This window comes from Delphinus delphis, chromosome 6 (assembly GCF_949987515.2).
Source record: "Delphinus delphis chromosome 6, mDelDel1.2, whole genome shotgun sequence".
NCBI lineage: Eukaryota > Metazoa > Chordata > Mammalia > Artiodactyla > Delphinidae > Delphinus > Delphinus delphis.
Genome location: NC_082688.1, coordinates 110087883 through 110107578, shown reverse-complemented (window position 1 = coordinate 110107578; position 19696 = coordinate 110087883). Strand labels below are relative to the sequence as shown.

General features: G+C 37.0%; 1 protein-coding gene across 1 annotated transcript in view; it reads left to right on the top strand.

The window, feature by feature from the left end:
* The window catches only part of GALNTL6 (polypeptide N-acetylgalactosaminyltransferase like 6), a 1143433-nt gene that overhangs the window by 390529 nt on the left and 733208 nt on the right, over positions 1 to 19696 (top strand). The window lies entirely within an intron of this gene.

The following is a 19696-nucleotide window of genomic DNA, read 5'->3' as shown; positions in this document are numbered from 1 at the left end:
GGCAGTTCAGTGGGATCCAGTAGGTCTGCTATGCATAGCAGATTCTAGTCTTAGGCTAGGGATAGAGGAAACATTTTACTTCTTGGAAAAGTAACAGGAAAAATTATGTCCTTCTAGGAGGACTTAGGTTGTTGGAAACCGGGATTCAGAAGGGTATAGATATAATAACCGAGTGAAGGTAATAACCTTCACTGATGATAGGAAGTCCATATTCTATTATTCAACCAAAGGAGCTCTGTTGGGTTTTTTGTTTGTTTTTTTGTTTTGTTTTGGTTTTTGGTTTTTTTTGTCATGGTGAGGATATCACAGAAATTGAGAAGCTATGGTTTGGTAAAGACATCTTAGCAACACGGAAATGGTGCATCCCAGGTCAAATCAGCAGCAGAATCACGAGTAGCCCCAGGCTGAGGTTCTCCTGGCCAGCCTTCCTCCTGACTTCTCTCCCCAGGAAGACAGGAGTGAGATATTCAGATAGTTATGACAGTGTTCAGGGCTTTGGTTGTTCTCAGCTCTGGATCAGGTGTGCTTGACTTAATTAGAGTCTTCCATTTTCTTCTTTCATTCCTTTCCTCCAAATAAGACTGTCCCCTACCCCCCTGCTTGTCATAAGAATGTTCCGTGTCCCTCAGAGCATCAGCCTCTTCCATATGACATCATCCCTCCAACCTTGGCATGACTCCGTGAACAGTGACAAAGGCAAGCTCCTTACCAGAATCCTTACGTTTCCAGTCCTCTGATCTTTTTTCTCTATTTGCTTGATCAGCCCTGTACTCATCCAACCATCTGTTTCTTTTTTTAACCACAAGATGCTGAAAGTTTGGGGAGATGTTCTCATAATCTAACCACAAGTTAGTAATAATAATACAAATAGTAATAATTGAATAGATGTTTTGTACTAGGAGCTTTGTATATGTATTTTATTTAAATTTCACAATAACTTTGATAGATAGGTATTATAATCCCCAATTTGTAGAAAGAAAAAAGGAAAGAAAAAGAAATGAGTTCTTAAGAATTCATGAAATATTATCCAAGGTCAAACAGCCAATAATTTGTAGAGAGAGATTGAAAGGTCGTCTTATGCTCCATTACACCCCACTATCAGACATCGAATGATAATATTTGGGCAAAATGAAGTAATGGCAAGAGAACATACGGGAGAGAGACACACCTGGGTTCATATCCTAGCTTTTCTGTGTAAGTGGTAAGTCAGTTTCTCTGTCTGATGTTCTACTTTGCAGAATTGCTATAAGAATCAAAGATACTATAAAGTAATTGGCCAACTATTTGCACATATTATAAACTCCACCAATGATAACTGTAATTATTTTTCCATCTAAGTTACTTTCACTTGATTTGATGTGCCTATCCTTTGCTTGTGCCAGTGAGTTTTGGACACAAAATCCAACACTTCACATTTATTTCTGCTACGTACTACCCTTTCTGCCTCCTGGAAAAATGTACCTTTAATTTTCTCATCAGAGCTCAGGGCAAGGGAAATTGACCTACAAAGAAAATTGGTGATAAAACAAGTTTCCTAAAGAACAAATTTTGTGTGCAATTAAAATACTTTTAAATACTAGTATATATGATTCACTGGAAGATACATGAAAAGTGCAATAGACTATACTTTATCATTTTTAAAAAATACCGTAGAATATAACCTAAATAAAATATGCACACAAAAACGCACTTGCAGTTATAAAGTCAAAATAAGATAAACGTCTCTGTTCCCAATAAGCAGGCCAAGAAAAAGGGTCCTTGGTACTATTCTGTCTCCTCCAAGTCTTGAAATTTGTGTTCACTCTTACTTTTCTCTGTAATTTCTTATGTCTAAACAAATATTGTTGCATTTTGCCTATGTTTGGACTTTATCTAAACATTGAATCATATAGTATGGCTTCTTTCATTCAAAATTATTTTTGAGATCCATTCTTGTGTGTGCACTTCTAGTTGATTTGTTGTAACTGTTGTTTAATTTTCTTTATTTTTTATATAAACTTTTCAAATCTTTAAACTCCTAGGTTTTTTAAAACATGTATTATGACAGTGGTCTCATTGTACCATTCTATCCCCTCCCTTCACCCGAACTAAATATAAAATCATTTTTACCAGTAAAGCAGATAACTTTTAATGAAATGGGTGAACTCCAAAATGGAAATTATAAGACTTCAAAAGATTACTTTTTTCCCCACCACCATCCTCCCCCCACCCCCCCGCTTTCCCCCCGTGGTGTCCATACATTTGTTCTCTACATCTGTGTCTCTATTTCTGCGTTGCAAACCAGTTCATCTGTACCATTTTTCTAGGTTCCACATAATATGCATTAACATACAATATTTGTTTTTCTTTTTCTGACTTACTTCCCTCTGTATGACAGTCACTAGGTCCATGAACGTCTCTACAAATAACCCAATTTCGTTGCTTTTTATGGCTGAGTAATATTCCATTGTATATATGTACCACATCTTCTTTATCCATTCGTCTGTCGATGGGCATTTAGGTTGCTTCCGTGACCTGGCTATTGTAAATAGTGCTGCAATGAACATTGGGGTGCATGTGTCTTTTTGAATTATGGTTTTCTCTGGGTGTATGTCCTGTTGTTTAATTTTCCACAATGGTTTCCACTTTGTAAACATTCTGAGAGTTCCCAGGTTTGGGTTATGTATGACGCTGCTCTAAGTGTTTTTGCGCATGGTTCTGGGATAGAGACAATATTTTCTTAGGGTACATATTTAATAGTAGAATTTGCACGTCTGAGGAATGCACGTTTCAGTTATATTATGTGGTACGTGACAAACTGTTTTTCAAAGTTGATATGCTGATTTCACTCCAATCAGTAATGGATGGAATTCCCATTGCTCTGCATCCTGTCAACACTTAATATTACTGTCTGATTTTTCATTTTTCTCAATTTTGTAGTATGAAATAATCACTCATTGTCACATAAATTTGCATATTACTAATTTTAATGCAGTTGATCTCTTATTTATGCTTGTGGGCCATTTGTGCCTTCTCTTAGGTAAAAGTCCTATTCATTTCTATTTCCAGTTTTTTGATTTCTTGTTCTTACTGATCCACAGAGTGCTCTTAATTTTTTTGAATAATATCCTTCATCAGTTGTACATGGTGAAAATATCTTATCCCACATTTTGTATATTTTTTTAAAAAACTCTATATATTGCCTAATGAGTAGAAGTTCTTAATTTTGTTTTAGTCAAATTTACAAATAATTTTTAAACGATAAGCTTAATTGCTGTTCTACATTGTCTTTTTAAGCTTGAGAATTTTACCTTTTACATTTAGGTCTTAAATGCAGCTCATCTTGATTTTTATATCATGTGAGGTAGGGACCCAATATTTATTTGGGTTTTACCTAGTTAGATATCCAATCAACAGCACCATTTATTAGAAAATGTATCTTTTCCCACATCGATCAGCAGTGTTGACTCTATTATAAAAAGTTTCCATATTTGTGTGTTCTCATTCTGGTTTCTCAGTTCTGTTCCGTGAGTGAAAAACTTTGAGCTAATGAAATAATATCTTATGTATTATATCTTTATAACAATTGTGGATATCTGGTAAAGTTCATTCTGCTTTCTTTGCTTTTCTTCTTGGGAATGTTTTGCCAATCTTTTTTTTTTTTTTTTTTTTTTTTTTTTGCGGTACGCGAGCCTCTCACTGTTGTGGCCTCTCCTGTTGCGGAGCTCAGGCTCAGCGGCCATGGCTCACGGGCCCAGCCGCATGTGGGATCTTCCCTGACTGGGGCACGAACCCGTGTCCCCTGAATCGGCAGGCAGACTCTCAATCACTGTGCCACCAGGGAAACCCTGCCAATCTTAACATTAGGATTTTCTTTAAACTTTTAGATTCAACTTGTCAGACTTCATGCACAATATGCACATACACACAGAATATTGGAATTTTAGAATTGTATTAAGTCTGTTGATAAATCAGGGAATAATTTACATTTTTTCCAATATTAAATTATTCATTCCATGGTATATCATTATATTTCTTGGTGCTTATTTGTTGTCTTTAGGGGTGTGTTTGTAATTTGATTCTCAGACATTTTCAGTGTTATTCCTAGAATACTAACATTATATGGGTATTGAGCATGTTGTTGATCTTATTGAAGTTCTGAACTATTTGTAGCTGGTATAGAGAAAGGTTAATCATTTTTAAATATAAACCCAAATTTAGAAAACATTCTAAACTCTTTTATGAATTATAATCATTTACCCTTAAGTTATTTTAGATTGTTAGTGTAGATACTCATAATATCTATAAGTAGTGACAGTGTTCAAAATTTTTTCCATCCTAGACCTTATAATTTTAGTTATTTTTACTCTGTTTCTGCACTGGCTAGGAACTCGAGTATCATGTTGTCCAGTGGGTATTGGTGGCTGCTTTTGATTTGTTAAGGTTCTGACAATAGCAAATTAGATATTTGTGTTAGCATTTAATCTACTTAATGAAAATGTACTGTACACTGTTCACTAGGCCTTCTGGATATGACTTTCTGAGAGTTTTACTCTTTTTACACCTAAATGAATGTTGATTTTAATCAAAATTTTTTTTGTTTGCATGTATTGAAATAAGATATATTTTCTCCTTTATATTTTTGAGTATGTTGTATCTATTGGTTTCTAATAGAAATCAAACTTTGAAATTACGGGCTAAATCTGACTTTTTATTACTGGATTTAGTTTGCTACTATTTTAGCAATTTCACATCTTTACTCATGAGTGAATATCGGCCATGAATTTTTCTTTCTCATAGAATCCTCGTCAAGTTTTGGTAACAATGTAATGATGGTTTCATAAAATGACTCGACTAATACCTCTCATCTTTCTACACTTTGTAATTGCTTGTGGTATATTAGAATTATTTATTTACTAAGACTTAATGATCCTCTTGTGGGTGAAGATTATCTGGACTGGACTTCTCTTGGAGCAAAGATTTTTCATTCCTGGGTTAAAATGTTCCTATTTATTAACACATTTATTCATAACATCCTCTTATTAAAGTGTTATAATGTCTGTCATGCTTAAATTTATGTTGCTTTTTCTTTCAAATATCATTTGTCATTTTTCCTTAACTTATTACACTAGGAAATTGTCAATTTTATTAATTATGTCAAAAACCAATTTTTGACATAGTTCATCTTATCTATTGTGTTTTTCTCATTGATTTACATTCATATTTATTACTTCTTTTCTTTGACTTTTACTATATTTTTCTAAATTAGAAAATTAGATTCATACTTCCTTTATTTCAGCCTTCTTCTGTTGTAGAATAAGCATCTAGGACTCTAAATTTCTTTCCAAGCACTGCTTTAAGTACGTCACACTGGTCTGTGGTTTGATGTTTTATATTTGTTTGTTATGTTTTAATTATATCGTTTTGGTTATGTTTTCAAATGTCTGTCCTACTAAATAAACACTGAAAATATCTTAAAAATATGAAAATCCAGAAACTACTTCCTGATGAGATCTCAATAATCTTTATAAAAGTGTATTAGCATACTATACCAGATGCATTTTATCAAATGTCTTTGTTACTGTTTTTATTGATGTTGTTAGTTTATGTTTTGTTTTGACAGTTACATCTTTGTGGCATATTTGATAATTTTTGAAATATCAGGTATTTTAAGTAATCGTTTTTATATAAGCAGGTGGAATATGGGGGAAAGGAGGTAGTTGAGTTATGAGGAAATGGTGAAGATGCTTCCACCTTTGAGAAAAATGGAGAGTTTTTTTTTTTTTTTAATTAATTTTTATTGGAGTTTAGTTGCTTTACAATGTTGGGTTACTTTCTTGCTTTACAGCAAAGTGAATCTGTCATACATATACATATATCCCCTCTTTTTTAGATTTCCTTCCCATTTAGGTCACCACAGAGCATTGAGTAGAGTTCCCTGTGCTCTACAGTAGGTTCTCATTAGTTATCTATTTTATACATAGTAGTGTATATATGTCAGTCCCAATCTCCCAATTCATCCACTCCCCTTCCCCCTTGGTAACCATAAGTTTGTCCTCTGCATCTGTGACTTTATTTCTGCTTTGAAAATAAATTCATCTTATTTGAACTTTGCAAATAAGTTCACCTGTACCATTTTTCTAGATTCCACATATAAGTGATATTGTACGATATTTGTTTTTCTCTTTCTGACTTACTCCACTCTGTATGACAATCTCTGGGTTCATCCACATCTCTGCAAATGGCACTACTTTGTTCCTTTTTATGGCTGAGTAATATTCCATTGTATATATGTACCACATCTTCTTTATCCATTCCTCTGTTTATGGACATTTAGGTTGCTTCCATGTCCTGGCTCTTGTAAATAGTGCTGCAGTGAACATTGGGATGCATGCATCCTTTTGAATTATGGTTTTCTCTGGATATATGCCTAGGAGTGGGATTGCTGGGTCTTATGGTAGTTCTGTTTTTAGTTTTTTAAGGAACCTCCATACTGTTCTCCATAGTGGCTGTACCAATTTACATTCCCACCAACAGTGTAGGAGGGTTTCCTTTTCTCCACACCCTCTTCAGCATTTATTGTTTGAAAATTTTTTGATGATGACTGTTCTCACAGGTGTGAGGTGATAACTCATTGTACTTTTTGATTTACATTTCTCTAATAATTAGTGATGTTGAGCATCTTTTCATGTATTTGTTGGCCACCTGTATGTCTTTTTGGAGAAATGTCTATTTAGGTCTTCTGCCCAGTTTTTGATTGGGTGGTTTGGTTTTTTTGATATTGAGCTGCATGAGCTGTTTATAGATTTTGGAGATTAATCCCTTATCATTTGCTTCATCTGCAAATGTTTCCTCCCATTCTGAGGGTTGTCTTTTGTTTATGGTTTCCTTTGCTGTACAAAAGCTTTGAAGTTTCATTAGGTTGCATTTGTTTATTTTTGTTTTTATTTTCATTACTCTAGGTGGTGGGTCAAAAATATCTTGCTGTGATTTATGGCAAAGAGTGTTCTGCCTGTATTTTCCTCGAAGAGTTTTATAGTATCCAGCGTTAAATTTAGGTCTTTAATCCATTTTGAGTTTATTTTTGTGTATGGTGTTAAGGAGTGTTCTGATTTCATTCTTTAACGTGTAGCTGTCCAGTTTTCCCAGCACCACTTATTGAAGAGACTGTCTTTTCTCCATTGTATATTCTCGCCTCCTTTGTCATAGATTAGGTGGCCATAGGTGTGTGGGTTTATCTCTGGGCTTTCTATCCTGTTCCATTGATCTATATTTCTGTTTTTGTGCCAGTACCGTACTGTCTTGATTACTGTAGCTTTGTGGTATAGTCTGAAGTCAGGGAGCCTGATTCCTCCAGCTCTGTTCTTCTTTCTCAAAATTGCTTTCTCTATTCGGGGTCTTTTGTGTTTCCATACAAAGTGTACAATTTTTTGCTCTAATTCTGTGAAAAATGCCCTTGGTAATTTGACAGGGATTGCATTGAACCTGTAGACTGCTTTAGGTTGAGAAAATGGAGAGTTCTTGCATGAAAAAATATATATAAAAGGAGCAATTGAAGGATAGATTCCCAGACCTTAGGTGTAACTTAGAGTTCTTTTCTGGTACCTCTGTGCCCTTAGAGTTACAGTAAATTATAAGAATTTAAAAAAATTTGTTACAAGAATTCTAACTAATGTTTTTAAAAAAGCACAGTTTCTATTATTTCATAATCTTTGTTTGGGGAGTAGCATTAACCAAACCAATTTACCCATAGATGAATAATATCCAACATTCCATTTCAGGTTCAGGAAGGCTTCCCAGAAAAGGTAAACCAAATTTTCAAGATAAAGTCATATCCTGATATAGATACATTTGTGCTTTCATCCAAGTAATTTTCTGAATGCTCTTTCTCATTATTTCCTATGAACCCAGTCATATTTTAGGCGTTTTTTTCTAATCATATATCTTATATATGATCCCATTATATTTCATTTAGTTAGTTTCACATCATTTGAGAATTTATTGACGTTAGATTTTATCTCTTAACGGTTTAGCTCTCCTTTTGAGTTTTATTGTATCACAAAATTGATAAGCGTGCTTGTTGAACAGTCATTCAAATTATTTATAAAAGTTGAATGGAAAGAACTGAAATACAGATTCTTTTGATATAATATGATGAAAGATGGTGTGTAAATTGATATTGACCCATTATTCAGTAAGCACTGGGTATAATCATTATAGCAACTAAAGAGATATCCAGCTGACATCGCTCCATATACAAATTTTTTTAAATACCATATATTTCTGAAATAAAGATAAACCCTGCCTGTGGCATTTCCCTGAACTATGAACCTAATAACTTCTGCTGGATGTTGACAAGAAAGTGCAGTTAGTATAGGTAGCTGTTTCTTAATTAATATGTAATGTTCCTGAATTCTCATGACATATTTTTGAAGTCATCCATCCAGAGTGATGCAGGGGTGTGTGTGCATGGGCACACTTGCACATGTGATTTGTGAAATCATTAGTAAGACCCCTGATTTGTATTTGTAGAGAGCACCTATTTATAGTTTTGAAATTTTAAGATTTTTCTTGTCCAGTCTTCTTTTTATTCTAACTCAGAGTTTCACTGTGTTTATCACTGTATTTTTGGATTTCAGTATGTGTGAACTCAACATGAAAAAAGCTGTTTTCAACCTTTGTATTCTCTCTCTCTCTTTGAAATAGTTTATATCCTCATTTAATCACAATCAATTCCTGCATCCCACTATATGCCTCAGGAATCCTGTGCAATTATATTTAACTTCTCACTGTTTCCAATTGCTTAGTTGTACTTACAGGTTCGACTAGTCAAGGCTTTTACTATCTTGCCATTTTAATAATTTGTTCATTCACTTATTTGACAAATACTTCTAAATGTCACTATATTTCAAATACTGCTCCAACGTCTGGAAGAAAAAGATGGAGAAAAATGAATTCCAGTGGCTGCTGTATAGTGAGAGCATAGTTGCAGGGGCTTTCACTCCAGCCATGACACCATGGTTGTCACAGTGCCATGACGTGACCTGGTTATTGACACCATGGCTGTTCGAATCCTGACCATTAATCTCTCTTGCCTAAACTATTTCAGTGGCCTCTTCACTGATCTCCCTGCCCCGCTGTCAGCTCTTCAAGTTACAGCCAGAGCAATCTTCTAAAAATATATATCAGATCATTTCACTCCTCTGCTGCAAAGCATACAAGGCCCAGTCATCGTATCCAAAATGTACTCCAAGTCCCTTCCATAAGTATGAGATATGGCATGGTCCCCCCCCGACCCAGGGCTCTGTCCTTCTCTCCTGCTGGTCGATGCACAGTCTCTCCACTGGCCGTGTTGTCCTCTTTGTTTTCCCTCAAGGATGATAAATACCTTCCAGGACTTTTCACTTGCTGTTCCTGCTGCCTGGACCAAACACTTGTGTGTATCTTCACGGCCCAGCCCCCCCTTCCTTAAGGTCATGAGACAATATATCACCTGCTTTGATATGACTGCCAATCACCATGTTATCATAGAGCGAAGAGTCCTTTTCATTCTCTCTCCATCACTTGGCCCTACCTAATATTTATAGCACTCATCCTTCTATCTATATTTGTACACATATGCATTTATTTAATGAGTTAAAAAGTTGCTGTTCCCTGAGTTAGAATCACTTACCCAAGGGCTCTAAGTCACATTAGCTTGAATCATTTGAATTAGGCTTTTTAAATAATGACTCTCCGGTATTAGGAAAATACTGTGAGCATGGCTGCTATTTTTGTCTCCTGGAGATTGCATCCCAGGCCCCCTTAAACCTCAAAATCTGAGTTCCTAAGGGGTCATACTAATCGGTCTGAATGTCCATCACAAAACATCTGAAAGGTCTGAACTAAAACGCTATTTGAGAGGTAAGAAAGTGCCATGCTTTAAAATGATTCACATTAGGCTTTCCTCGGTTCCTTCAAACAAGAGCTCCCTTTATTGCTGATCAGGGAGCCATTTTGCTCTTAAACGTCTTTATTCGACATAATTGAACAAGATTGCCCACAAAACAGAATGGGAAACAAATGTGCTCCATCTGGGAGAGCCTGTAACTACTTTGCTTTCAGAAAGTACAAAATGGTAGTTTTGTTGTAACTACCCGTGGCTCCTGGTCGTCTTTTATTGATGCCTCATGTCTTCCTTTTTTTTCCCCTGTGCTATACAGTAGGTCCTTAGTAGTTATCTATTTTATACATAGTAGTGTGTATATGTCAATGCCAATCTCCCAGTTTATCCCTCCCCCACCCTTTCCTCTTTGGTAACCGTAAGTTTGTTGTCTACATCTTTGACTCCATTTCTGTTTTGTAAATAAGTTCCTTTGTACCATTTTTTTAGAGTCCACATATAAGCGATATCATTCACGTCTCTTAAAAAGAGTATCTGGCATCTTTTTTGTTACTACAAACAATGAACATTAATGAATTAATGAAAAATGAAACATTACTGAATAATGTTTATTGTTAATAATTTAGTATAATTGATACATCTATGATGTGTTATCAGTAAATTTCATAATGAGATTTGCTGGAAGGTGGTCAACTTTGGGAATATTGCCCAAATCACATTCATTATTATTCATTAGATTCAAATGAACTTTTAATGCAATATTTCCTTTGACACTCATTGTATAGTAATGAAAATGTAAACCGGAACTGAAAAGATGGTGAGCATCCTGTGGAGATATATCATTTACGTGGTTAATAACAGAACAGAATTTAGCTAAAACTGAAGTGAGTGACAGTTACCTAGGGAAAAATACCTTCAATATCACAATATGAAAATAGCAGTGTAGAAATATCTCAGGAGATTTGTTAAACTGCGCTCAGTTTGTGTTAAAAAAAAAGACAAAATTAACTTTTAAAAATAATTCACTCTAACCATATGTTGCAGAAGTTGAAATATCAACTTCCCATGGGCAAGTGTGCATGGGATTAATTAGCCATTTTTTCCTCATTGGTAGAATGTGGTTTAATGGTCATGCTTATTACAGAGTTATTTTAAGTGTTAATTAAGTTATTTAAGTAAACTGAGCTGTAGTGTATACTCAATATATGGATATCTGTAGGCATGCGGACCTTGTTTTATTGTACCTGGCAAATATTATGCTTTTTGGAAACTGAACATTTGCGGCAACCCTGCTTTTGAGCAAGTCTATTGGCACCATTTGTCCAACACATTTGCTCATTTCCCGTCCCTGTGTCACATTTGGTAATTCCCACAATATTTTAAACATTTTTATTATTATTGTGTTTGTCATGGTGACCTATGATCAGTGACCTCTGATGTTCCTGTTATATTTGTTTGTGGGGCACCGTGGACCACTGCACCCATACAAGATAGGGAACTTCATCAGTAAATGTTGTGTGTTCTCACTGCTCCATGGCCACCCATTCCCATCCTTCTCCCTCCCTCGGGCCTCCCTATTCCCTGAGACACAACAGTACTGAAATTAGGACAGTTAGTAACCCCAGAATGGCCTCTAAGTGTTCAAGTGAAAGGAAGAGGCCCATGTCTCTTTAAGTCAAAAGCTAGAAATGATGAAGCTTAGTGAGGAAAGCATGTCAAAATCCAAGACAGGCTGAAAGCTAAGCCTCTGTGCCAAACAGTCAGCCAAGCTGTGAATGCAAAGGAGAAGTTCCTGACGGAAATGAAAAGCGCTGCTCCAGTGAACACATGAATGATAAGAAAGCGAAACGGCCGTACTGCTCATATGGAGAAAGCCTTACTGATCTAGGTAGATGATCAAACCAGCCACAACATTCCCTTGAGTCAAAGCCTAATGGAGAGCAAGGCCCTAACTCTCTTCAATTCTGTGAATGCTGAGAGAGGCGAGGAAGCTGCAGAAGAAAAGTTTGAAGCAATAGAGGTTGGTTCATACGTTGAAGGACAGAAGCCATCTCCATGACATAAAAGTTCAAGGTAAAGCAGCAAATGCTGTTGGAGAACCTGCAGCCAAGTTATCCAGGAGATCCAGCTAAGATAAAGAATGAGATGACAGATTTTCAATGTAGGTGAGATAGCCTTCTGTTGGAAGAAGATACTGTCTAGGACTTTCACGGCAAGGGAGGAGAAGTCAACGGCTGGCTTCAGAGCTTCAGAGGACAGGCTGACTGTCTCATTAGCAGGTGATGCACCTGGTGATGTAAGTGGAACCCAGTGCTCATTTACGAATCCAAAACTCTTGGGCCCTTAATTATGCTAAATCTACTCTGTCTGTACTCTATAAGTGGAAAGACAAAGCCTGGATGACAGCACTTCTGTTTACAACATAGTTTACTGAATATTTTAAGCCTACTGTTGAGACATACTGCTCAGAAAAAATAGATTCAAATATTACTGTGCTTTGAGTAGGCACCTGGTCACCCAGGAGCTATGACGGAGATGGACAATTTTATTTTCATGGTAGCACATCGACTCTGCAGCCCATGGATCAAGGAGCAATTTTGACTTTCAAGCCTTATTATTTAAGAAATACATTATGTAAGGCTATTGATGCCATAGATAATGATTCCTCTGATGGATGTTAGCAAAGTCAATTGAAAATCTTCTGAAAAGGATTCATCATTCTAGATGCCATTAAGAACATTTGAGGTTCATAGGAAGAGGTCAAAATATCAACATTAACAGGAACGTGGAAGAAGTCGATTACTTTGAGGGGTTCAAGACTTCAGTGGAGGAAATGACTGCAGATGTGGTAGAAAGAGCAAGTGAACTAGAATTAGAAGTGGAGCCTGAAGATGTGGCTGCATGGCTGCTATCTCATGACAAAACTAATGAATGAGGAGTTGCTTCTTGTAGATGAGCAATGAAAGCGGTTTCTCAAGATGGAGTCTACTCCTGGTGAAGACGCTATGAAAATTGTTGAAATGACAAAGGATTTAGGCTGTGACATAAACTTAGTGGATAAAGCAGCAGCAGGGTTTGAGAGGATGGACTCCAGTTTTGAAAAAGTGCTGCTGTGGTAAAGTGCTATCCAACAGTATGTCATGCTGCAGAGAAATCGTTCATGAAAGGAAGAGTCAATGGATGTGGCAGACTCCATTGTTGTTTATTTTAAGAAACTGTCACAGCTACCCCAGCCTTCAGCTGCCCTGACCAGTCAGCAGCCGTCAACATCCAACATCAAGGCAGGACCCTCCACCAGCAAAAAGATTATGACTCACTGAAGGCTCAGATGATGGTTAGCATTCTTTAGCAATAAAGTAGTTTTAAAGTTTGTTCTTTGTTTTTTCAGACATAATGCTATTATACACTTAATAGATCACAGTACAGTGTAAACATAACTTTTAAATGCACTGGGAAACCAAATATTTTGTGTGATTTGCTTTACTGTGATAGTCACTTTATTTTGGTTGTCTGGAACCAAAGCCACAGTATGTCTGGGGTTTGCCTGTGTTCACATAACCTTGATTCCTATGACTATGTGATTAGAGATTGAATCACCTAGTCATAATTTTTCTCATGCCTTCAGATCTCATCAGTTGACACAAAGTCTCACCAAAACACTTCCCTAGGGTGTCCATATTTATTTATACTTCAAGTAACACTATCTTTAGGATTTCTTATTACAGACATTTTGTGAGCATCTGACCCAAACCTGTTTGCCTCTCAGTATTGTTTTTATCCCTTGTCAAAAACATCTTTCCTATGGTGGTAGCTGTGGTTACTCTCAAATTTTTTCTGCCTTTAAACGCCCCCTATTTGGAAGGAGTCATATGAGTGGATAATGACTCCTGATGATGAAAAGGTAGGAACATGTTTTGCTGAACCAAGATGGTGTTTGATAAGAGCTAATAAGGAAAAGGTGAGAAACACGTAGTGAAGTAAAGGATTTGAATCTAAATGGATCAGGTAGACTAAGGTTAAATTGATTTTTATGCCTGCCGTTCATGTTTCTGAAGTCTTGTACCCAATTTTAGTCTTGCCAGTTTTAACCTTTTCCTGTACAGCTCTGAAGTAAGCGTGGCGTTGTAAATCTGTATTCCTAGCAGCTCGAGAAAACTCTCATGCCCACTGTACTTAATATTTACGCTTCAAAGCCATTGGTAATAGTTCTGCTAATAGTGGCTCTAATCTGGAAACTCCGCGAAGTTACATTCGCTACTTTTGCTAAGGCTTTACTTTTTAGTAGGAGTCAAAGCCATCCTTGCATTTAGTGTTGTACAGTTTATGTACTTATGTAGCATATATATTTTAGGAAGAAGAGTACAAGAACTAAAAGTAGAGAATAAATTTTTGATGACCTAGGACTCTGTCACCATTAGGACATTAGTTGAGTTTTTGCAACATGCTAATGCTGTGATAACTGAGAGTTTCCCATGATTTGAGGGAAATCACTAATTTGTTTGATCTCAAGTGGTCATTAAGGCGTTGTATTTCAGGCACAAGGCATAGAGATTCAAGTGGTTATTTGAACATCCTCCAAAATTCATATCCAGGACCTCGCATAAATTTATTAGTATTGAGTTCTGGGCCACCATGGCTCTAGGGGAAATGCATGTGCTCACCCACTGGGGACGGAAAATGCCAGCTGGGGAGACCAATGCAGGACTTTCCAGACACTGGTTCAGAACCACGAACCCCAGTTTGACTTGATGCTTTTTGAGTGAGTAGCAGTGGTTTTTGAACAGCCTTCGTGCCAGATGAAAGCAGCTGTGCCTTGTGATACTTCTTAGTCACAGAAACATGGCATAAGTGGTCCTCAGGAATACTAGAAGCTCAAGTCTAGCGTTGTTTGATTGTGTTTAATTGAAGTATAGTTTACAGTGTTGTGTTAGTATCAGGTGTACAGCAATTTTCTCTCTCTATATATATATAATTATTCAGATTCTTTTATAGGTTATTACAAAATATTGAGTATAGTTCCTTGTGCTATACAAGGTCCTTGTTGGTTATCTATTTTACATATAGTAGTGTGTATCTGTTAATCCCAAACTCCTAATTTATCCCCCCCTTTCCCCTTTGGTAACCATAAATTGGTCTTCTATATTACCCAGCCATAGAAAAGAATGAAATAATGCCATCTGCAGCAACATGGATGGGCCTAGAGATTATCATACTAAGTGAAGTAAGCCAGACAAAGACAGATATCATATGATATTGCTTACATATGGAATCTAAAACAATGATACAAATGAACTTATTTACGAAACGGAAATAGACAGACATAGGAAACAAACTTAGGGTGGTTTAATTTTGAAGGAAATTATCTCTGCCCAAAAGTATGTAAAAGAAACTTGCATTATTTATAAAACGTAGACATCATAAAATAATGGAAAAATAAGATTTGATGGTCAAGGGATTTAATTTAATACAGTGTTTGGTTTACTGGTGTGAAGTGACAAGGAGAGCACAGTGGAATTAGTATTATCAGGCGTTTTATAATGATTTGAATTTCCTTGGTGACCAACTGAGCCTTAGGCATGCAAATACATTATTGGACTAGAATGAATGAATTAACTTAATAGGCATTGACCTAGATTAACTGTCTAATGGAATTTAGTAGTACACATTAACTGAAGTATATTAGTCGTGATTCCACTCGTGCCCAAAAACTTTTTATTTTGTTTTGAAGAACAAGAATCCTTAAGGAAAAACTTTTGAAATTATACCAGATGTTTTATAAATAAATTATTGGATGGATATTTAATCTTTAGTTCTTGTGTTTTGCAATAATAGAAATATTTTTATGCAACTTGATTAGGTACTTGTAAGCCTCTGACATATGTATCGCAAGTATTTTTAAAACCAGAACAAAGTCATTAAAGTATTATCTAAATTTGGAAAGTCAGTTATAATTATGACGCAGACCTAGCATTTTTTTCATTACAAACTCTATATTATTATTTACTTTATACGACCTTTTCTCATTTCATCCTTTCTATATGCGCAGTGCCTTAACTTGAGTACAGTGGGTTTTTGCACATTGCCTCAATGTTTCTCACAAAAAACCCTATAAAGTAGGGATGGTTAAATATTATTAATCTTTTTTTTTTTTTTTTTTTTTTTTCGCGGTACGCGGGCCTCTCACTGTCGTGGCCTCTCCCGTTGCGGAGCACAGGCTCCGGATGCGCAGGCTCAGCGGCCATGGCTCACGGGCCCAGTCGCTCCACAGCATGTGGGATCCTACCGGACCGGGGCACGAACCCGTGTCCCCTGCATCAGCAGGCGGACTCTCAACCACTGTGCCACCAGGGAAGCCCAGTATTATTAGTCTTATAATAAGGAAATAGCTATAAATATAGCTTAGATGATTCTTCTGTTTTCCACTTTCAACATATGCTTGTGCTAAAATTAGCAGGCATGCATAGATTCCTAATCAGCAATATAAACCATTATAAATTGTATTTAACTTATTTTAATCAAAATTATAATATTGTAAAAGTATTAGCAAACTAACAAATGTCTGTGAAACAATTTTTCACATTCATAAACAACTGTACATGAAAAGCTACTTTTAAGTACTCAAAAAAGAGCAATGCTACTTCTTTTTATTAAAGAGACGTGTAGTCATTTTTATTTAACAATGAACAAAATATATTTGACAATAATGCAATACTTTTTTTTAATGAAATGCGCATTTCCCATAAGGTTTTTGCACTGTTTAAAGGTGCCTTAAATATTTATTTAAATAATGTATGAGTTCCTTCATATTGAAAGCAGTGGACACACAGATTACCTCAGTCAGCTAATGGAAATTTAATTTAATAATAAGTGTGGGGACTTCCCTCGTGGTGCAGTGGTTAAGAATCCGCCTGCCAATGCAGGGGACACAGGTTCGATCCCTGGTCTGGGAAGATCCCACATGCCGTGGAGCAACTAAGCCCATGCGCCACAACTACTGAGCCCATGTGCCACAACTACTGAAGCCCGCATGCCTAGAGCCCGTGCTCTGCAACAACAGAAGCCAACGCAATGAGAAGCCTTCGCACCACAACCAAGAGTAACCCCTGCACACCGCAGCTAGAGAAAGCCCGCGAGCAGCAAAGAAGACCCAATGCAGCCAAAAATAAATAAAATATAAATAAATTTATTTAAAAAAATAATAATAAATGTGAAAGTGCTGAAAAGCAGAAAATACTCTCACAAGCATCCTTCCTGGACATTATGAGAAGGGAAGTTCAGCAGGTGACATGGAAGCATTACCAGCCTCACAGCAGCTTTGCAGGTACACAAAGAACAGGCAGTTAGAGGCGCTCCTTCTCTCTGCCGAGCACGCAGCTTTCTTTTGCGTCTTAGTTGTCTTCTGCTGCCTCCGTTCTCCTTTCCGCTAACGACTGATTCTCACACTGTATCTCCAGACCCGAATGCCCTACAGGTGAGGATGCCACTGGTCAGAGCAGTCCCCGGGCAGTTTAAGTTATCTCTGTGGCTTACAGCTCCTGTGCCAGGTTTCCTCAAACACTGCAGGACAGCTTGGTGTTAAGTGATTCCACGTGTGTCAGTAAACATGGTTGAATGCCCATGGCCACAGTAAATTAGGAACTTGGAATAAAGTACAGCACGTCCTGTCTTATGAATCACTTCTGGTCATTATTCAGAGAAGGAATCAATAAACATAGCAGACACTTGAAGCACACTGCACTATAGCCAGTTTTTATCTTCTGATTATTCTACATAACACGTACTTATCCTGAAATAAAGAGATGTTGGGGTGAGGATGATGTGATCAGGGTTTGTTTTGGGGTTCTCCAGAGGAGCAGAATCAATAGTATGTGTATGTCAACATGGAGAGAGATTTATTTTAAGGATGTGGCTCCTGTGATTGTGTAACGCTGGTGAGTCCAAAATCTGATGGGGTAGCACTGCAGGCTGAAGACTTAGGACAGAGTGTCAGTTCACATCCAAAGGTGATCCACTGGAAGAAGTCCTTCCTGTTGGGGGCAGTCAGCCTTTGTTCTATAGGGGTCTTCCACTGATTGGATGAGGCCCACCACACATGGAGGGCAATCTGCTTTACTCAAAGTCCACCATTTTGAATACAGTAAATCCTCTACGTACGAACCTTCAAGTTGCGAACTTTCAAAGATGTGAACGTGCGTTTGCATGTCCAGTCTCGTAAGTTAGTTGATGTGTCTGGTGTACATTGTCACATGCATGCATCCTCTACTAGTGGTTGTGCATTTCTGTACTTTACTGTACAGTACTGTATTGAGTACAGTAGTACAGTATCTTTATTTCAAGCCTAGAATGTCCGGAAGCAAGCGTAAATGTAGCGGTGATGTAGCTGGTACTACCGTATTTCTCAAGGTAAGATTAAAAATGTTTTCTTTATTTTTATGTTTGTTTTTTATGTATTATGTGTGTGAAAAGTATTACAAACCTATTACAGTTCAGTACTATATAGCTGATTATGTTAGTTGGGTACCCAGGCTGACTTTGTTGGACTTATGAACAAATTGAACTTACGGACACACTCTCGGAACAGAACTTGTTCATATGTTGGGGACTTACTGTATCAGTCTCATTCATAAAAACACCATCCAGAAATACTCAGAATAATGTTTGACCAAATATCTGGGCGCTGGACTCAGTCATGTTGACACATAAAATTAACCCTCACAAGAGTCAACCAGGCGTGAACAGACACAGGAATTGATGCTGTGTGGGCCAGGGAAAGCCTGCATACCAGGCTGGAGGGTTCTGAGAAAGTGAACTGGTTCCTTCCTACACCTGCTCCTGGGAGTGGATGAGCCCCTGAAGTGGACAATTCTAGGAACAGAAGGCCTTCACATGGCTTCCTCAATAAGGAAAGTTGATTTAATGACCTCCTACCAATTCTGGTGTGGCCACCAAGATAGAACAGGTGAACCTGCATTCCAAGAGACAGCAAAACCAAGAGGAAAAAGGAGCAATAGTCACCTAAGGGGGCCAACAGCCAGAGAAAGGAACACAACAGGAACCCTCAACAGAAGAGTTGAAATCTAGTGAAAGAGAGATTCAGGAGGGGATGGAAGACAGGCTGAAAGACAGCAGCAACAGTATCAGTAAAGCTTTCAAAGAGGACAACTAAACCCTGCACAGGGCTTTCTGGAAGTAAAAATGGGAATTTCAACTTAAAACATGTAGTGCAGGTATAAAAGTAGTGGATGATGACTTTTTGGTATTTTTTTTCTTTTTTAAATATTGAGGTAAAGTTGATTTAGAATATTATATGTTTCAGGTGTATAACAGTGATTCACAATTTTTAAAGGTCGTACTGCCTTTACAGTTATTATAAAGTACTGACTGTATTCCCTGTGCTGTACAATATATCCTTTTAGCTAATTTATACATAGTATCAGTAGTTTATACCTCTTAATTCCCTACCCCTATCTTGTCCCTCCCTCTTCCCTCTCCCCACTGGTAACCACTAGTTTTTTCTCTGTATTTGTTAGTCTGCTTCTTTTTTGTTATATTCACTACTTTGTTGTATTTTTTTAGATTCCACATATAAGTGATATCATACAGTATTTGTCTTTCTCTGAATGACTTACTTCACTTAGTATAATGCCCTCCAAGTCCATCCATGTTGCTGCAAATGGCAAAATTTCATTCTTTTTGATGGCTGGGTAGTATTCCAGTGTGTGTGTGTGTGTGTGTGTGTGTGTGTGTGTGTGTGACATCATCTTTATCCATTTATCTGTTGATGGACACTTAGGTTGCTTCCATATCTTGGCAATTATCAATAATACTGCTATG